The 22,964-nt window shown below is 20.6% G+C and overlaps 1 protein-coding gene across 2 annotated transcripts in view; it reads right to left on the minus strand.

Moving 5' to 3' along the window:
• Positions 1–22,964, minus strand: part of LOC145297645 (uncharacterized) — a 282,988-nt gene that overhangs the window by 146,518 nt on the left and 113,506 nt on the right. The gene's annotated exons all lie outside the window — the stretch shown is intronic.

Below are 22,964 nucleotides of genomic sequence, written 5' to 3' on the forward strand. Positions count from 1 at the left end.
CCTGATCAATATCAGATGGGTGACCATTTGGGAATACTAGACGCTGTATGTAGGAGGGCGTCGACACATTCTTGTAATAGCTGCTAAAAAAAAGCTTAACGTCATCATCTTTTCTGAACCGGGATATACTTAAAAACAGAATACTTAAAACACACAGATTGTTACGTTAAACATCGCTTTCAAACTTGTTTACGCATGCGCCATGTCTTTTTTGCAGTCTGACTAATAAAATGCCAAATAGATAAAACTGATATTAATGTATGAAATCTCTTATTCTTTTCATGAGTTCAGTTAACTACATTAATTTGTGGGCATGTAAATAGGGACTACTTATCTGTCTCCCTTCAAAAAAAGATATATGGGTAAAATAGCAACTTATGTTCAATTAATCATATACACTCCTTTAAAATGTGTACTGCGCTTCATGTTTCTGATTTTTTAGATAAGGATTAACAATTTGGATTATTTGGATTTATCGGACTTCTGTTCTTATTTTGAGTGTTATTCATACAACGTTTCTGCCGATGGAACCTCCGACCTTCTTTATGTGCATCTTGTCGAACTCGGGAATGTTTCTTTCGAATTCAGAAATCTGTACGGAATTTCTAACAAAACCCTTTACTTAATCCATGTGAGTAGTATTTTCTCGTTCCGTCAACCTTGTATCTCTCAATTTTGTGTTTTAGTCCTGATATTTCATGAACGATGTTTCTTACAAAGAAAGAAATATTGCTGTTTTGGGTACGGGAATCTATCTATATAACAATGATCGTTGCCGTGTCTTTGATTTTGAAACGGCATTCTTTTAGTTCCTTACGTAAAGTGGCATCATGCCTTGTTGTAGTTAATTTTCATTTAAAAAAAAAAGCGTGACAAAAAAAAATATTGACTTTTCAAACATAAGTTTCAGAAACAAACAACGACCAGCTCCTCTTATAAATATGCTTGGACGTATCTACAATGATGTACGTTTATTCGATTTAAATGTTCAGCGATGAAAATGCTATTTAAAAGTAGAGTGTGACCGACTGACAGACAAAGACTCACAGGTTGAGAGATGGACGTCACTAATAAATTTTCCAGCAGTTCCGATGAATATTTTCTTTGTTATTGTTGTTATTGTTTCTCCCTCCTCACCCTCTTAGAGGTTACTATTCCCAAGGGCGAGACACCCCCCCCTTAATCACATTTTAGATTAAGAAGAACAAAATTACATATTTTAAACGCCGACATCATAGAATCGCTTACAACATTGTTTAATTCGTAAAGCCAAATTAAATTAATGACGAAATGTGTAAGAAAAACAAAAAATTTGATCAGCATAAATTAAGTATTCTTAATATGTTAAGTATTACTTGTGCAATAAAAAAACTCTTAATATGTTAAGTATTACATGTACAATAAAAAATGCTTAATATGTTAAGTATTACTTGTACAATAAAAAATGCTTAATATGTTAAAGTATAACATGTACGATAAAAAATGATTAATATGTAAAGTATTACATGTACAATAAAAAATGCTTAATATGTTAAGTATTACTTGTACAATAAAAAATGCTTAATATGTTAAGTATTACTTGTATAAAAAAATGCTTAATATGTTAAGTATTACTTGTACAAAAAAAAATGCTTTATATGTTAAGTATTACTTCTGCAATAAAAAATGATTAATATGTTAAGTATTACTTGTGCAATAAAAAATGCTTAATATGTTAAGTATTACTTGTACAATAAAAAATGCTTAATATGTTAAGTATTACATGTACAATAAAAAATGCTTAATATGTTAAGTATTACTTGTACAATAAAAATGCTTAATATGTTAAGTATTACTTGTACAATAAAAAATGCTTAATATGTTAAGTATTACATGTAAAATAAAAAATGCTTAATATGTTAAGTATTACTTGTACAATAAAAAATGCTTAATATGTTAAGTATTACATGTACAATAAAAAATGCTTTATATGTTAAGTATTATATGTACAATAAAAAAGGCTTAATATGTTAAGTATTACTTGTACAATAAAAAAATGCTTAATATGTTAAGTATTACATGTACAATAAAAAATGCTTAATATGTTAAGTATTACTTGTGCAATAAAAAATGCTTAATATGTTAAGCATTACATGTAAAATAAAAATGCTAAATATGTTAAGTATTACATGTACAATAAAAAATGCTTAATATGTTAAGTATTACATGTACAATAAAAAATGCTTAATATGTTAAGTATTACTTGTACAATAAAAAATGCTTAATATGTTAAGTATCACTTGTACAATAAAATATGCTTAATATGTTAAGTATTACTTGTACAATAAAAAATGCTTAATAAGTTAAGTATCACTTGTACAATAAAAAATGCTTTATATGTTAAGTATTACTTGTACTATAAAAATGCTTAATATGTTAAGTATTACTTGTACAATAAAAAATGCTTAATATGTTAAGTATCACTTGTACAATAAAAAATGCTTAATATGTTAAGTATTACTTGTACAATAAAAAATGCTTAATATGTTAAGTATTACATGTACAATAAAAAATGCTTAATATGTAAAGTATTACTTGTACAATAAAAAATGCTTAATATGTTAAGTATTACATGTACAATAAAAAATGTTTAATATGTTAAGTATTAGATGTACGATAAAAAATGCTTAATATGTTAAGTATTACTTGTACAATAAAAAATGCTTAATATGTTAAGTATTACTTGTGCAATAAAAAATGCTTAATATGTTAAGTACTACATTTAAAATAAAAATTCTTAATATGTTAAGTATTACATGTACAGTAAAAAATGCTTAATATATTTAGTATTACATGTACAATAAAAAATGCTTAATATGTAAAGTATTACATGTAAACTAAAAAATGCTTAATATGTTAAGTATTACATGCACAATAAAAATGCTTAATATGTTAAGTATCACTTGTACAATAAACAATGCTTAATATGTTAAGTATTACATGTACAATAAAAAATGCTTAATATGTTAAGTATTACATGTAAAATAAAAAATGCTTAATATGTTAAGTATTACTTGTACAATAAAAAATGCTTAATATGTTAAGTATTACATGTACAATAAAAAATGCTTTATATGTTAAGTATTATATGTACAATAAAAAAGGCTTAATATGTTAAGTATTACTTGTACAATAAAAAAATGCTTAATATGTTAAGTATTACATGTACAATAAAAAATGCTTAATATGTTAAGTATTACTTGTGCAATAAAAAATGCTTAATATGTTAAGCATTACATGTAAAATAAAAATGCTAAATATGTTAAGTATTACATGTACAATAAAAAATGCTTAATATGTTAAGTATTACATGTACAATAAAAAATGCTTAATATGTTAAGTATTACTTGTACAATAAAAAATGCTTAATATGTTAAGTATCACTTGTACAATAAAATATGCTTAATATGTTAAGTATTACTTGTACAATAAAAAATGCTTAATAAGTTAAGTATCACTTGTACAATAAAAAATGCTTTATATGTTAAGTATTACTTGTACTATAAAAATGCTTAATATGTTAAGTATTACTTGTACAATAAAAAATGCTTAATATGTTAAGTATCACTTGTACAATAAAAAATGCTTAATATGTTAAGTATTACTTGTACAATAAAAAATGCTTAATATGTTAAGTATTACATGTACAATAAAAAATGCTTAATATGTAAAGTATTACTTGTACAATAAAAAATGCTTAATATGTTAAGTATTACATGTACAATAAAAAATGTTTAATATGTTAAGTATTAGATGTACGATAAAAAATGCTTAATATGTTAAGTATTACTTGTACAATAAAAAATGCTTAATATGTTAAGTATTACTTGTGCAATAAAAAATGCTTAATATGTTAAGTACTACATTTAAAATAAAAATTCTTAATATGTTAAGTATTACATGTACAGTAAAAAATGCTTAATATATTTAGTATTACATGTACAATAAAAAATGCTTAATATGTTAAGTATTACATGTAAACTAAAAAATGCTTAATATGTTAAGTATTACATGCACAATAAAAATGCTTAATATGTTAAGTATCACTTGTACAATAAACAATGCTTAATATGTTAAGTATTACATGTACAATAAAAAATGCTTAATATGTTAAGTATTACATGTACAATAAAAAATGCTTAATATGTTAAGTATTAGATGTACAATAAAAAATGCTTAATATGTTAAGTATTACATGTAAAATAAAAAAATGCTTAATATGTTAAGTATTACATGTACAATAAAAATGCTTAATATGTTAAGTATCACGTGTACAATAAAAAATGCTTAATATGTTAAGTATTACATGTACAATAAAAAATGCTTAATATGTTAAGTATTACATGTACAATAAAAAATGCTTAATATGTTAAGTATTACATGTAAAATAAAAAATGCTTAATATGTTAAGTATTACATGTACAAAACAAATGCTTAATATGTTAAGTATCACTTGTACAATAAAAAATGCTTAATACGTTAAGTATTACATGTACAATAAAAAATGCTTAATATGTTAAGTATTACATGTACAATAAAAAAATGCTTAATATGTTAAGTATTAGATGTACAATAAAAAATGCTTAATATGTTAAGTATTACATGTACAATAAAAAATTCTTAATATGTCAAGTATTACATGTACAATAAAAAATGCTTAATATGTAAAGTATTAAATGTACAATAAAAAATTCTTAATATGTTAAGTATTACATGTACAATAAGAAATGCTTAATATGTTAAGTATTACTTGTACAATAAAAAATGCTTAATATGTTAAGTATTACATGTACAATAAAAAATGCTTAATATATTAAGTATTACATGTACAATAAAAAATGCTTAATATGTTGAGTATTACATGTACAATAAAAATGCTTAATATGTTAAGTATTACTTGTACAATAAAAAATGCTTAATATGTTAAGTATTACATGTACAAAAAAAAATTCTTAATATGTTAAGTATTACATGTACAATAAAAAATGCTTAATATGTTAAGTATTACATGTACAATAAAAAATGCTTAATATGTTAAGTATTACATGTACAATAAGAAATGCTTAATATGTTAAGTATTACTTGTACAATAAAAATTCTTACTATGTTAAGTATTACATGTACAATAAAAAATGCTTAATATGCTAAGTATTACATGTACAATAAAAAATGCTTAATATGTTAAGTATTACTTGTACAATAAAATATGCTTAATATGTTAAGTATTACATGTACAATAAAAAATGCTTAATATGTTAAGTATTACATGTACAATAAAAAATGCTTAATATATTAAGTATAACATGTACAATAAAAATGCTTAATATGTTAAGTATTACATGTACAATAAAAATGCTTAATATGTTAAGTATTACATGTGCGATAAGAAATTCTTAATATTTTAAGTATTACTTGTACAATAAAAAATGCTTAATATGTTAAGTATTACACGTACAATAAAAATGCTTAATATGTTAAGTATTACATGTGCGATAAAAAATGCTTAATATGTTAAGTATTACATGTACAATAAAAAATGCTTAATTTTTTAAGTATTACTTGTACAATTAAAAATGCTTTATATGTTAAGTATTACTTGTACAATAAAAAATGCTTAATATGTTAAGTATTACATGTACAATAAAAAATTCTTAATATGTTAAGTATTACATGTACAATAAAAAATGCTTAATATGTTAAGTATTACATGTGCAATAAAAAATGCTTAATATGTTAAGTATTACATGTACAATAAAAAATGCTTAATATGTTTAGTATTACTTGTACCATAAAAATGCTTAATATGTTAAGTATTACATGTCCAATAAAAAATTCTTAATATGTTAAGTATTACTTGTGCAATAAAAAATGCTTTATATGTTAAGAATTACTTGTACAATAAAAATGCTTAATATGTTAAGTATTACATGTACAATAAAAAATGCTTAATGTGTTAAGTATTACATTTACAATAAAAAATGCTTAATTTGTTAAGTATTACTTGTACAATAAAAAATGCTTAATATAGTAAGTATTACATGTACAATAAAAAATGCTTAATATGTTAAGTATTACATGTACAATAAAAAATGCTTAATATGTTTAGTATTACTTGTACAACAAAAAATGCTTTATATGTTAAGTATTACTTCTGCAATAAAAAATGCTTAATATGTTAAGTATTACATGTACAATAAAAAATGCTAAATATGTTAAGTATTACTTGTGCAATAAAAAATGCTTAATACGTTAAGTATTACTTGTACAATAAAACATGCTTAATATGTTAAGTATTACATGTACAATAAAAAATGCTTAATATGTTAAGTATTACATGTACAATAAAAAATGCCTTATATGTCATGTATTACTTGTGCAATAAAAAACACTTAACATGTTAAGTATAACTTGTACAATAAAACATGCTTAATATGTTAAGTATTACTTGTGCAATAAAAAATGCTTAATATGTTAAGTATTACTTGTGCAATAAAAATGCTTAATATGTTAAGTATTACTTCTACAATAAAAAAACTCTTAATATGTAAAGTATTACTTCTGCAAAAAAAAAACTCTTAATATGTTAAGTATAACTTGTGCAATTAAACATGCTTAATATTTTAAGTATTACTTGTGCAATCAAAATGCTTAATATGTTAAGTATTACTTCTGCAATGAAAAAAAACTCCTAATATGTTAAGTATTACTTGTGAAATAAAAAATTCTTAATATGTTGAGTATTACTTGTGCAATAAAAAATGCTTAATATGTTAAGTATTACTTGTGCAATTAAAAATGCTTAATATGTTAAGTATTACTTGTGCAATAAAAAAATTCTTAATATGTTGAGTATTACTTGTGCAATGAAAAATGCTTAATATGTTAAGTATTACTTGTACAATAAAAAATTCTAATATGTTAAGTATTACTTGTACAATAAAAAATGCTTAATATGTTAAGTATTACTTGTGCAATAAAAAATGCTTAATATGTTAAGTATTACTTGTACAATAAAAATGCTTAATATGTTAAGTATTACTTGTGCAATAAAAAATGCTTAATATGTTAAGTATTACTTGTACAATAAAAAATGCTTAATATGTTAAGTATTACTTGTGCAATAAAAAATGCTTTATATGTTAAGTATTACTTCTGCGACAAAAAAACTCCTAAGATGTTAAGTATTACTTGTGCAATAAAAATTCTTAATATGTTAAGAATTACTTGTACAATAGAAAATGCTTAATATGTTAAGTATTACTTGTGCAATAAAAAATGCTTAATATGTTAAGTATTACTTCTGCAACAAAAAAACTCCTAATATGTTAAGTATAACTTGTACAATAAAACATGCTTAATATGTTAAGTATTACTTGTGCAATAAAAAATGCTTAATATGTTAAGTATTACTTGTGCAATAAAAATGCTTAATATGTTAAGTATTACTTCTACAATAAAAAACTCTTAATATGTAAAGTATTACTTCTGCAAAAAAAAAACTCTTAATATGTTAAGTATAACTTGTGCAATTAAACATGCTTAATATTTTAAGTATTACTTGTGCAATCAAAATGCTTAATATGTTAAGTATTACTTCTGCAATGAAAAAAAACTCCTAATATGTTAAGTATTACTTGTGAAATAAAAAATTCTTAATATGTTGAGTATTACTTGTGCAATAAAAAATGCTTAATATGTTAAGTATTACTTGTGCAATTAAAAATGCTTAATATGTTAAGTATTACTTGTGCAATAAAAAAATTCTTAATATGTTGAGTATTACTTGTGCAATGAAAAATGCTTAATATGTTAAGTATTACTTGTACAATAAAAAATTCTAATATGTTAAGTATTACTTGTACAATAAAAAATGCTTAATATGTTAAGTATTACTTGTGCAATAAAAAATGCTTAATATGTTAAGTATTACTTGTACAATAAAAAAATGCTTAATATGTTAAGTATTACTTGTGCAATAAAAATGCTTAATATGTTAAGTATCACTTGTACAATAAAAAATGCTTAATATGTTAAGTATTACTTGTACAATAAAAAATGCTTAATATGTTAAGTATTACATGTACAATAAAAAATGCTTAATATGTAAAGTATTACTTGTACAATAAAAAATGCTTAATATGTTAAGTATTACATGTACAATAAAAAATGTTTAATATGTTAAGTATTAGATGTACGATAAAAAATGCTTAATATGTTAAGTATTACTTGTACAATAAAAAATGCTTAATATGTTAAGTATTACTTGTGCAATAAAAAATGCTTAATATGTTAAGTACTACATTTAAAATAAAAATTCTTAATATGTTAAGTATTACATGTACAGTAAAAAATGCTTAATATATTTAGTATTACATGTACAATAAAAAATGCTTAATATGTTAAGTATTACATGTAAACTAAAAAATGCTTTATATGTTAAGTATTACATGCACAATAAAAATGCTTAATATGTTAAGTATCACTTGTACAATAAACAATGCTTAATATGTTAAGTATTACATGTACAATAAAAAATGCTTAATATGTTAAGTATTACATGTACAATAAAAAATGCTTAATATGTTAAGTATTAGATGTACAATAAAAAATGCTTAATATGTTAAGTATTACATGTAAAATAAAAAAATGCTTAATATGTTAAGTATTACATGTACAATAAAAATGCTTAATATGTTAAGTATCACGTGTACAATAAAAAATGCTTAATATGTTAAGTATTACATGTACAATAAAAAATGCTTAATATGTTAAGTATTACATGTACAATAAAAAATGCTTAATATGTTAAGTATTACATGTAAAATAAAAAATGCTTAATATGTTAAGTATTACATGTACAAAACAAATGCTTAATATGTTAAGTATCACTTGTACAATAAAAAATGCTTAATACGTTAAGTATTACATGTACAATAAAAAATGCTTAATATGTTAAGTATTACATGTACAATAAAAAAATGCTTAATATGTTAAGTATTAGATGTACAATAAAAAATGCTTAATATGTTAAGTATTACATGTACAATAAAAAATTCTTAATATGTCAAGTATTACATGTACAATAAAAAATGCTTAATATGTAAAGTATTAAATGTACAATAAAAAATTCTTAATATGTTAAGTATTACATGTACAATAAGAAATGCTTAATATGTTAAGTATTACTTGTACAATAAAAAATGCTTAATATGTTAAGTATTACATGTACAATAAAAAATGCTTAATATATTAAGTATTACATGTACAATAAAAAATGCTTAATATGTTGAGTATTACATGTACAATAAAAATGCTTAATATGTTAAGTATTACTTGTACAATAAAAAATGCTTAATATGTTAAGTATTACATGTACAAAAAAAAATTCTTAATATGTTAAGTATTACATGTACAATAAAAAATGCTTAATATGTTAAGTATTACATGTACAATAAAAAATGCTTAATATGTTAAGTATTACATGTACAATAAGAAATGCTTAATATGTTAAGTATTACTTGTACAATAAAAATTCTTACTATGTTAAGTATTACATGTACAATAAAAAATGCTTAATATGCTAAGTATTACATGTACAATAAAAAATGCTTAATATGTTAAGTATTACTTGTACAATAAAATATGCTTAATATGTTAAGTATTACATGTACAATAAAAAATGCTTAATATGTTAAGTATTACATGTACAATAAAAAATGCTTAATATATTAAGTATAACATGTACAATAAAAATGCTTAATATGTTAAGTATTACATGTACAATAAAAATGCTTAATATGTTAAGTATTACATGTGCGATAAGAAATTCTTAATATTTTAAGTATTACTTGTACAATAAAAAATGCTTAATATGTTAAGTATTACACGTACAATAAAAATGCTTAATATGTTAAGTATTACATGTGCGATAAAAAATGCTTAATATGTTAAGTATTACATGTACAATAAAAAATGCTTAATTTTTTAAGTATTACTTGTACAATTAAAAATGCTTTATATGTTAAGTATTACTTGTACAATAAAAAATGCTTAATATGTTAAGTATTACATGTACAATAAAAAATTCTTAATATGTTAAGTATTACATGTACAATAAAAAATGCTTAATATGTTAAGTATTACATGTGCAATAAAAAATGCTTAATATGTTAAGTATTACATGTACAATAAAAAATGCTTAATATGTTTAGTATTACTTGTACCATAAAAATGCTTAATATGTTAAGTATTACATGTCCAATAAAAAATTCTTAATATGTTAAGTATTACTTGTGCAATAAAAAATGCTTTATATGTTAAGAATTACTTGTACAATAAAAATGCTTAATATGTTAAGTATTACATGTACAATAAAAAATGCTTAATGTGTTAAGTATTACATTTACAATAAAAAATGCTTAATTTGTTAAGTATTACTTGTACAATAAAAAATGCTTAATATAGTAAGTATTACATGTACAATAAAAAATGCTTAATATGTTAAGTATTACATGTACAATAAAAAATGCTTAATATGTTTAGTATTACTTGTACAACAAAAAATGCTTTATATGTTAAGTATTACTTCTGCAATAAAAAATGCTTAATATGTTAAGTATTACATGTACAATAAAAAATGCTAAATATGTTAAGTATTACTTGTGCAATAAAAAATGCTTAATACGTTAAGTATTACTTGTACAATAAAACATGCTTAATATGTTAAGTATTACATGTACAATAAAAAATGCTTAATATGTTAAGTATTACATGTACAATAAAAAATGCCTTATATGTCATGTATTACTTGTGCAATAAAAAACACTTAACATGTTAAGTATAACTTGTACAATAAAACATGCTTAATATGTTAAGTATTACTTGTGCAATAAAAAATGCTTAATATGTTAAGTATTACTTGTGCAATAAAAATGCTTAATATGTTAAGTATTACTTCTACAATAAAAAAACTCTTAATATGTAAAGTATTACTTCTGCAAAAAAAAAACTCTTAATATGTTAAGTATAACTTGTGCAATTAAACATGCTTAATATTTTAAGTATTACTTGTGCAATCAAAATGCTTAATATGTTAAGTATTACTTCTGCAATGAAAAAAAACTCCTAATATGTTAAGTATTACTTGTGAAATAAAAAATTCTTAATATGTTGAGTATTACTTGTGCAATAAAAAATGCTTAATATGTTAAGTATTACTTGTGCAATTAAAAATGCTTAATATGTTAAGTATTACTTGTGCAATAAAAAAATTCTTAATATGTTGAGTATTACTTGTGCAATGAAAAATGCTTAATATGTTAAGTATTACTTGTACAATAAAAAATTCTAATATGTTAAGTATTACTTGTACAATAAAAAATGCTTAATATGTTAAGTATTACTTGTGCAATAAAAAATGCTTAATATGTTAAGTATTACTTGTACAATAAAAATGCTTAATATGTTAAGTATTACTTGTGCAATAAAAAATGCTTAATATGTTAAGTATTACTTGTACAATAAAAAATGCTTAATATGTTAAGTATTACTTGTGCAATAAAAAATGCTTTATATGTTAAGTATTACTTCTGCGACAAAAAAACTCCTAAGATGTTAAGTATTACTTGTGCAATAAAAATTCTTAATATGTTAAGAATTACTTGTACAATAGAAAATGCTTAATATGTTAAGTATTACTTGTGCAATAAAAAATGCTTAATATGTTAAGTATTACTTCTGCAACAAAAAAACTCCTAATATGTTAAGTATAACTTGTACAATAAAACATGCTTAATATGTTAAGTATTACTTGTGCAATAAAAAATGCTTAATATGTTAAGTATTACTTGTGCAATAAAAATGCTTAATATGTTAAGTATTACTTCTACAATAAAAAAACTCTTAATATGTAAAGTATTACTTCTGCAAAAAAAAAACTCTTAATATGTTAAGTATAACTTGTGCAATTAAACATGCTTAATATTTTAAGTATTACTTGTGCAATCAAAATGCTTAATATGTTAAGTATTACTTCTGCAATGAAAAAAAACTCCTAATATGTTAAGTATTACTTGTGAAATAAAAAATTCTTAATATGTTGAGTATTACTTGTGCAATAAAAAATGCTTAATATGTTAAGTATTACTTGTGCAATTAAAAATGCTTAATATGTTAAGTATTACTTGTGCAATAAAAAAATTCTTAATATGTTGAGTATTACTTGTGCAATGAAAAATGCTTAATATGTTAAGTATTACTTGTACAATAAAAAATTCTAATATGTTAAGTATTACTTGTACAATAAAAAATGCTTAATATGTTAAGTATTACTTGTGCAATAAAAAATGCTTAATATGTTAAGTATTACTTGTACAATAAAAAAATGCTTAATATGTTAAGTATTACTTGTGCAATAAAAAATGCTTAATATGTTAAGTATTACTTGTACAATAAAAAATGCTTAATATGTTAAGTATTACTTGTGCAATAAAAAATGCTTTATATGTTAAGTATTACTTCTGCAACAAAAAAACTCCTAAGATGTTAAGTATTACTTGTGCAATAAAAATTCTTAATATGTTAAGAATTACTTGTACAATAGAAAATGCTTAATATGTTAAGTATTACTTGTGCAATAAAAAATGCTTAATATGTTAAGTATTACTTCTGCAACAAAAAAACTCCTAATATGTTAAGTATTACTTGTGCAATACAATATTCGTAATATGTTAAGTATTACTTGTGCAATAAAAAATTCTTAATATTTCAAGTATTACTTGTACAATAAAAAATGCTTTATATGTTAAGTATTACTTCTGCAACAAAAAATTCTTAATATGTTAAGTATTACCTGTGCAATAAAAAATGCTAAATATGTTAAGTATTACTTGTTCAATAAAAAATACTAATATGTTAAGTATTACTTGTGCAATAAAAAATGCTTTATATGTTAAGTATTACTTCTTCAATAAAAAAACTCCCAATATGTTAAGTATTACTTGTGCAATAACAAATTCCTGATATGTTAAGTATTACTTGTGCAATAAAAATTTCTTAATATGTTAAGTATTGCTTGTACAATAATAATGCTTAATATGTTAAGTATTACATGTACAATAAAAAATGCTTAATATGTTAAGTATTACTTGTGCAATAAAAAATGCTTCATATGTTAAGTATTACTTCTGCAATAAAAAAAACTCTAAATATGTTAAGTATTACTTGTGCGATAAAAAAATGCTTAATATGTTAAGTATTACTTCTGCAATAAAAAAAATTCTTAATATGTTAAGTATTACTTGTACAATAAAAAATGCTTCATATGTTAAGTATTACTTGTGCAATAAAAAATGTTTAATATGTTAAGTATTACTTGTGCAATAAAAAATGCTTAATATGTTAAGTATTACTTGTACAATAAAAAATGTTTAATATGTTAAGTATTACTTGTGCAATAAAAAATGCTTTATATGTTTAGTATTACTTGTACAATAAAAAATGCTTAATATGTTAAGTATTACTTGTACAATAAAAAATGCTTAATATGTTAGTATTACTTCTGCAATAAAAAACTCTTAATATGTTAAGTATTACTTGTGCAATAAAAAATGCTTAATATGTTAAGTATTACTTGTGCAATAAAAAATGCTTAATATGTTAAGTATTACTTGTACAATAAAAAATTCTTAATATGTTAAGTATTACTTGTGCAATAAAAAATGCTTTATATGTAAAGTATTACTTGTACAATAAAAAATGCTTATATGTTAAGTATTACTTGTGCAATAAAAAATGCTTAATATATAAAGTATTATTTGTAAAATAAAAATGCTTAATATGTTAAGTATTACTTGTACAATAAAAAATGCTTAATATATTAAGTATTACTTGTGCAATAAAAATGCTTAATATGTTAAGTATTACTTGTACCATAAAAAATTCTTAATATGTTAAGTATTACTTGTGCGATAAAAAATGCTTAATATGTAAAGTATTACTTGTACAATAAAAAATGCTTAATATGTTAAGTATTACTTGTGCAATAAAAAATGCTTAATATATTAAGTATTACTTGTATCATAAAAATGCTTAATATGTTAAGTATTACTTGTACAATAAAAAATGCTTAATATATTAAGTATTACTTGTGCAATAAAAAATTCTTGATATGTTAAGTATTACTTGTAACATAAAAATGCTTAATATATTAAGTATTACTTGTACAATAAAAAATGTTTAATATGTTAAGTATTACTTGTGCAATAAAAAATGCTTAATATATTAAGTATTACTTGTAACATTTAAATGCTTAATATGTTAAGTATTACTTGTACAATAAAAAATGCTTAATATGTTAAGTATTACTTGTACAATAAAAAATTCTTAATATGTTTAGTGTTACTTGTGCAATAAAAAATGCTTAATATGTAAAGTATTACTTGTACAATAAAAAATGCTTAATATGTTAAGTATTACTTGTGCAATAAAAAATGCTTAATATATTAAGTATTACTTGTAAAATAAAAATGCTTAATATGTTAAGTATTACTTGTACAATAAAAAATGCTTAATATATTAAGTATTACTTGTGCAATAAAAAATTCTTAATATGTTAAGTATTACTTGTGCAATAAAAAATGCTTAATATGTTAAGTATTACTTGTACAATAAAAAATTCTTAATATGTTAAGTATTACTTGTGCAATAAAAAATGCTTAATATGTAAAGTATTACTTGTACAATAAAAAATGCTTAATATGTTAAGTATTACTTGTGCAATAAAAAATGCTTAATATATTAAGTATTACTTGTAACATAAAAATGCTTAATATGTTAAGTATTACTTGTACAATAAAAAATGCTTAATATATTAAGTATTACTTGTGCAATAAAAAATTCTTGATATGTTAAGTATTACTTGTAACATAAAAATGCTTAATATATTAAGTATTACTTGTACAATAAAAAATGCTTAATATGTTAAGTATTACTTGTGCAATAAAAAATGCTTAATATGTTAAGTATTACTTGTAACATTTAAATGCTTAATATGTTAAGTATTACTTGTACAATAAAAAATGCTTAATATGTTAAGTATTACTTGTACAATAAAAAATGCTTAATATGTTAAGTATTACTTGTGCAATAAAAAATGCTTAATATGTAAAGTATTACTTGTACAATAAAAAATGCTTAATATGTTAAGTATTACTTGTGCAATAAAAACTGCTTAATATATTAAGTATTACTTGTAATATAAAATGCTTAATATGTTAAGTATTACTTGTACAATAAAAAATGCTTAATATATTAAGTATTACTTGTCCAATAAAAAATTCTTGATATGTTAAGTACTACTTGTACAATAAAAATGCTTAATATGTTAAGTATTACTTGTACAATAAAAAATGCTTAATATGTTAAGTATTACTTCTGCAATAAAAATACTCTTAATATGTTAAGTATTACTTGTGCAATAAAAAAATTCTTAATATGTTAAGTATTACTTGTGCAATAAAAAAACTCTTAATATGTTAAGTATTACTTGTGCAATAAAAAATCCTTAATATGTTAAGTATTACTTGTACAATAACAAATGCTTTATATGTTAAGAATTACTTGTACAATAAAAAATGCTTACTATGTTAAGTATTACTTGTACAATAAAAAATGCTTAATATGTTAAGTATTACTTGTACGATAAAAAATGCTTAATATGTTAAGTATTACTTGTACAATAAAAAAATGCTTAATATGTTAAGTATTACTTGTACAATAAAAAATGCTTAATATGTTAAGTATTACTTGTACAATAAAAAAGGCTTAATAAGTTAAGTATTACTTGTACAATAAAAAATGCTTAATATGTTAAGTATTACTTGTACAATAAAAAATGCTTAATATGTTAAGTATTAGATGTACAATAAAATATGCTTTATATGTTAAGAATTACTTGTACAATAAAAAATGCTTAATATGTTAAGTATTAGATGTACAATAAAAAATGCTTAATATTTTAAGTATTACTTGTACAATAAAAAATGCTTAATATGTTAAGTATTACTTGTACAATAAAAAATGCTTAATATGTTAAGTATTACTTGTACAATAAAAAATGCTTTATATGTTAAGTATTACTTGTACAATAAAAAATGCTTAATATGTTAAGTATTACTTGTGCAATAAAAAATACTTAATATGTAAAGTATTACTTGTACAATAAAAAATGCTTAATATGTTAAGTATTACTTGTGCAATAAAAAATGCTTAATATATTAAGTATTACTTGTAACATAAAAATGCTTAATATGTTAAGTATTACTTGTACAATAAAAAATGCTTAATATATTAAGTATTACTTGTCCAATAAAAAATTCTTGATATGTTAAGTACTACTTGTACAATAAAAATGCTTAATATGTTAAGTATTACTTGTACAATAAAAAATGCTTAATATGTTAAGTATTACTTCTGCAATAAAAATACTCTTAATATGTTAAGTATTACTTGTGCAATAAAAAAATTCTTAATATGTTAAGTATTAATTGTGCAATAAAAAAACTCTTAATATGTTAAGTATTACTTGTGCAATAAAAAATCCTTAATATGTTAAGTATTACTTGTACAATAAAAAATGCTTTATATGTTAAGAATTACTTGTACAATAAAAAATGCTTACTATGTTAAGTATTACTTGTACAATAAAAAATGCTTAATATGTTAAGTATTACTTGTACGATAAAAAATGCTTAATATGTTAAGTATTACTTGTACAATAAAAAAATGCTTAATATGTTAAGTATTACTTGTACAATAAAAAAGGCTTAATAAGTTAAGTATTACTTGTACAATAAAAAATGCTTAATATGTTAAGTATTACTTGTACAATAAAAAATGCTTAATATGTTAAGTATTAGATGTACAATAAAATATGCTTTATATGTTAAGAATTACTTGTACAATAAAAAATGCTTAATATGTTAAGTATTAGATGTACAATAAAATATGCTTTATATGTTAAGAATTACTTGTACAATAAAAAATGCTTAATATGTTAAGTATTAGATGTACAATAAAAAATGCTTAATATTTTAAGTATTACTTGTACAATAAAAAATGCTTTATATGTTAAGTATTACTTGTACAAAAAAAAATGCTTAATATGTTAAGTATTACATGTACAATAAAAAATGCTTTATATGTTAAGAATTACTTGTACAATAAAAAATGCTTAATATGTTAAGTATTACTTGTACAATAAAAAATGCTTAATATGTTAAGTATTACTTGTACAATAAAAAATGCTTAATATGTTAAGTATTACATGTACAATAAAAAATGCTTTATATGTTAAGAATTACTTGTACAATAAAAAATGCTTTATATGTTAAGTATTACTTGTACAATAAAAAATGCTTTATATGTTAAGAATTACTTGTTCAATAAAAAATGCTTAATATGTTAAGTATTACTTGTACAATAAAAAATGCTTTATATGTTAAGTATTACTTGTACAATAAAAAATGCTTAATATGTTAAGTATTACATGTACAATAAAAAATGCTATATATGTTAAGAATTACTTGTACAATAAAAAATGCTTAATATGTTAAGTATTACTTGTACAATAAAAAATGCTTAATATGTTAAGTATTACTTGTACAATAAAAAATGCTTAATATGTTAAGTATTACTTGTACAAAAAAAACTCTTAATATGTTAAGTGTTACTTGTACAATAAAAAATGCTTTATATGTTAAGTATTACATGTACAATAAAAAATGCTTTATATGTTAAGAATTACTTGTACAATAAAAAATGCTTAATATGTTAAGTATTACTTGTACAATAAAAAATGCTTAATATGTTAAGTATTACTTGTACAATAAAAAATGCTTAATATGTTAAGTATTACATGTACAAAAAAAAATGCTTTATATGTTAAGAATTACTTGTACAATAAAAAATGCTTAATATGTTAAGTATTACTTGTACAATAAAAAATGCTTTATATGTTAAGAATTACTTGTACAATAAAAAATGCTTAATATGTTAAGTATTACTTTTACAATAAAAAATGTTTTATATGTATAGAATTACTGTACAATAAAAAATGCTTAATATGTTAAGTATTACATGTACAATAAAAATTTCTTAATATGTTAATATTACATGTACAATAAAACAACTCTTAATATGTTAAGTGTTACTTGTACAATAAAAAATGCTTTATATGTTAAGAATTACTTGTACAATAACAAATGCTTAATATGTTAAGTATTACTTGTACAATAAAAATGCTTAATATGTTAAGTATTACTTGTACAATAAAAAAATTCTTAATATGTTAAGTATTACATGTACAATAAAACAACTCTTAATATGTTAATTATTACTTGTACAATAAAAAATGCTTTATATGTTAAGAATTACTTGTACAATAAAAAATGCTTAATATGTTAAGTATTACTTGTACAATAAAACAACTCTTAATATGTTAAGTATTACTTGTACAATAAAATATGCTTAATATGTTAAGAATTACTTGTACAATAAAAAATGTTTAATATGTTAAGTATTACTTGTACAATAAAAAATGCTTAATATGTTAAGTATTACTTGTACAATAAAAAATGCTTAATATGTTAAGTATTACTTGTACAATAAAAAATGCTTAATATGTTAAGTATTACTTGTACAATAAAAAAAATCTTAATATGTTAAGTATTACATGTACAATAAAACAACTGTTAATATGTTAAGTATTACTTGTACAACAAAAAATGCTTTATATGTTAAGAATTACTTGTACAATAAAAAATGCTTAATATGTTAAGTATTACTTGTACAATAAAAAATGCTTAATATGTTAAGTATTACTTGTACAATAAAAAATGCTTAATATGTTAAGTATTACTTGTACAATAAAAAATGCTTAATATGTTAAGTATTAGATGTACAATAAAAAATGCTTTATATGTTAAGAATTACTTGTACAATAAAAAATGCTTAATATGTTAAGTATTAGATGTACAATAAAAAATGCTTAATATGTTAAGTATTACTTGTACAATAAAAAATGCTTAATATGTTAAGTATTACTTGTACAATAAAAAATGCTTAATATGCTAAGTATTACATGTACAATAAAAAATGCTTTTTATGTAAAGAATTACTTGTAGAATAAAAAATGCTTAATATGTTAAGTATTACTTGTACAATAAAAAATGCTTTATATGTTAAGAATTACTTGTACAATAAAAAATGCCTAATATGTTAAGTATTACATGTACAATAAAAAATGCTTTATATGTTAAGAATTACTTGTACAATAAAAAATGCTTAATATGTTAAGTATTACTTGTACAATAAAAAATGCTTTATATGTTAAGAATTACTTGTACAATACAAAATGCTTAATATGTTAAGTATTACTTGTACAATAAAAAATGCTTTATATGTTCAGAATTACTTGTACAATAAAAAATGCTTAATATGTTAAGTATTACATGTACAATAAAAAATGCTTTATATGTTAAGAATTACTTGTACAATAAAAAATGCTTAATATGTTAAGTATTACTTGTACAATAAAAAATGCTTTATATGTTCAGAATTACTTGTACAATAAAAAATGCTTAATATGTAAAGTATTACTTGTACAATAAAAAATGCTTTATATGTTAAGAATTACTTGTACAATAAAAAATGCTTAATATGTTAAGTATTACTTGTACAATAAAAAAGGCTTAATATGTTAAGTATTACATGTACAATAAAAATTTCTTAATATGTTAATATTACATGTACAATAAAACAACTCTTAATATGTTAAGAATTACTTGTACAATAAAAAATGCTTTATATGTTAAGAATTACTTGTACAATAAAAAATGCTTAATATGTTAAGTATTACATGTACAATAAAAATGCTTAATATGTTAAGTATTACATGTACAATAAAACAACTCTTAATATGTTAAGTATTACTTGTACAATAAAAAATGCTTTATATGTTAAGAATTACTTGTACAATAAAAAATGCTTAATATGTTAAGTATTACTTGTACAATAAAAATGCTTAATATGTTAGGTATTACTTGTACAATAAAAAAATGCTTAATATGTTAAGTATTACATGTACAATAAAACAACTCTTAATATGTTAAGTATTACTTGTACAATAAAAAATGCTTTATATGTTAAGAATTACTTGTACAATAAAAAATGCTTAATATGTTAAGTATTACATGTACAATAAAAAATGCTTAATATGTTAAGTATTACTTGTACAATAAAAAATGCTTAATATGTTAAGTATTACTTGTACAATAAAAAATGCTTTATATGTTAAGTATTACTTGTACAATAAAAAATGCTTAATATGTTAAGTATTACATGTACAATAAAAAATGCTTTATATGTTAAGAATTACTTGTACAATAAAAAATGCTTAATATGTTAAGTATTACTTGTACAATAAAAAATGCTTAATATGTTAAGTATTACTTGTACAATAAAAAATGCTTAATATGTTAAGTATTACATGTACAATAAAAAATGCTTTATATGTTAAGAATTACTTGTACAATAAAAAATGCTTAATATGTTAAGTATTACTTGTACAATAAAAAATGCTTTATATGTTAAGAATTACTTGTACAATAAAAAATGCTTAATATGTTAAGTATTACTTGTACAATAAAAAATGCTTAATATGTTAAGTATTACTTGTACAATAAAAAATGCTTAATATGTTAAGTATTACTTGTACAATAAAAAATGCTTAATATGTTAAGTATTACTTGTACAATAAAAAATGCTTAATATGTTAAGTATTACTTGTACAATAAAAAATGCTTAATATGTTAAGTATTACTTGTACAATAAAAAATGCTTAATATGTTAAGTATTACATGTACAATAAAAATTTCTTAATATGTTAATATTACATGTACAATAAAACAACTCTTAATATGTTAAGTGTTACTTGTACAATAAAAAATGCTTTATATGTTAAGAATTACTTGTACAATAACAAATGCTTAATATGTTAAGTATTACTTGTACAATAAAAATTTCTTAATATGTTAATATTACATGTACAATAAAACAACTCTTAATATGTTAAGTGTTACTTGTACAATAAAAAATGCTTTATATATTAAGAATTACTTGTACAATAACAAATGCTTAATATGTTAAGTATTACTTGTACAATAAAAATGCTTAATATGTTAAGTATTACTTGTACAATAAAAAAAATTCTTAATATGTTAAGTATTACATGTACAATAAAACAACTCTTAATATGTTAATTATTACTTGTACAATAAAAAATGCTTTATATGTTAAGAATTACTTGTACAATAAAAAATGCTTAATATGTTAAGTATTACTTGTACAATAAAACAACTCTTAATATGTTAAGTATTACTTGTACAATAAAATATGCTTAATATGTTAAGAATTACTTGTACAATAAAAAATGTTTAATATGTTAAGTATTACTTGTACAATAAAAAATGCTTGATATGTTAAGTATTACTTGTACAATAAAAAATGCTTAATATGTTAAGTATTACTTGTACAATAAAAAATGCTTAATATGTTAAGTATTACTTGTACAATAAAAAAATCTTAATATGTTAAGTATTACATGTACAATAAAACAACTGTTAATATGTTAAGTATTACTTGTACAACAAAAAATGCTTTATATGTTAAGAATTACTTGTACAACAAAAAATGCTTAATATGTTAAGTATTACTTGTACAATAAAAAATGCTTAATATGTTAAGTATTACTTGTACAATAAAAAATGCTTAATATGTTAAGTATTACTTGTACAATAAAAAATGCTTAAAATGTTAAGTATTACTTGTACAATAAAAAATGCTTAATATGTTAAGTATTACTTGTACAATAAAAAATGCTTAATATGTTAAGTATTACTTGTACAATAAAAAATGCTTAATATGTTAAGTATTACTTGTACAATAAAAAATGCTTAATATGTTAAGTATTACTTGTACAATAAAAAATGCTTAATATGTTAAGTATTACTTGTACAATAAAAAATGCTTAATATGTTAAGTATTACTTGTACAATAAAAAATGCTTAATATGTTAAGTATTACATGTACAATAAAAATTTCTTAATATGTTAATATTACATGTACAATAAAACAACTCTTAATATGTTAAGTGTTACTTGTACAATAAAAAATGCTTTATATGTTAAGAATTACTTGTACAATAAAAAATGCTTAATATGTTAAGTATTACTTGTACAATAAAAAATGCTTAATATGTTAAGTATTACTTGTACAATAAAAAATGCTTAATATGTTAAGTATTACTTGTACAATAAAAAATGCTTAATATGTTAAGTATTACTTGTACAATAAAAAATGCTTAATATGTTAAGTATTACTTGTACAATAAAAAATGCTTAATATGTTAAGTATTACTTGTACAATAAAAAATGCTTAATATGTTAAGTATTACTTGTACAATAAAAAATGCTTAATATGTTAAGTATTACTTGTACAATAAAAAATGCTTAATATGTTAAGTATTACTTGTACAATAAAAAATGCTTAATATGTTAAGTATTACTTGTACAATAAAAAATGCTTAATATGTTAAGTATTACTTGTACAATAAAAAATGCTTAATATGTTAAGTATTACTTGTACAATAAAAAATGCTTAATATGTTAAGTATTACTTGTACAATAAAAAATGCTTAATATGTTAAGTATTACTTGTACAATAAAAAATGCTTAAAATGTTAAGTATTACTTGTACAATAAAAAATGCTTAATATGTTAAGTATTACTTGTACAATAAAAAATGCTTAATATGTTAAGTATTACTTGTACAATAAAAAATGCTTAATATGTTAAGTATTACTTGTACAA

Source organism: Euprymna scolopes, chromosome 18 (assembly GCF_053919585.1).
Source record: "Euprymna scolopes isolate OS-2025 chromosome 18, ASM5391958v1, whole genome shotgun sequence".
Lineage (NCBI taxonomy): Eukaryota > Metazoa > Mollusca > Cephalopoda > Sepiida > Sepiolidae > Euprymna > Euprymna scolopes.